At 33.0% G+C, this 273-nt stretch overlaps 1 protein-coding gene across 1 annotated transcript in view; it reads right to left on the reverse strand.

Annotated features, from left to right (window-relative positions):
* The window catches only part of LOC119585950 (glutamate receptor ionotropic, kainate 4-like), a 42,530-nt gene that overhangs the window by 632 nt on the left and 41,625 nt on the right, over positions 1–273 (reverse strand). The gene's annotated exons all lie outside the window — the stretch shown is intronic.

Here is a 273-nt window from a genome sequence, read left to right on the forward strand (position 1 = left end):
GAGCCTTTTACATTGGCTTTCAGTGAGACTCTAAAGAATATATATAGCAATGGGGTATTTTAAAATCCCTATACAAGACTTTTGATAACCTTTGTGTTATTATATTTATAATTAGTGTTAGATTTTTTTTATGTAAAGTATATGGCAGCCCTCTGCTTGACACATTATACATGACGAGCGCGCGAGGCAGTAAGAGGAGAAAAAAAACATCTTTAGCAGAGGAATTTGTTATCAATAAAGGGTGGAAATTAAGTGTTTTAGTTTTTCCCCTTT

This window comes from Penaeus monodon, chromosome 20, assembly GCF_015228065.2.
Source record: "Penaeus monodon isolate SGIC_2016 chromosome 20, NSTDA_Pmon_1, whole genome shotgun sequence".
Classification (NCBI taxonomy): Eukaryota; Metazoa; Arthropoda; class Malacostraca; order Decapoda; family Penaeidae; genus Penaeus; species Penaeus monodon.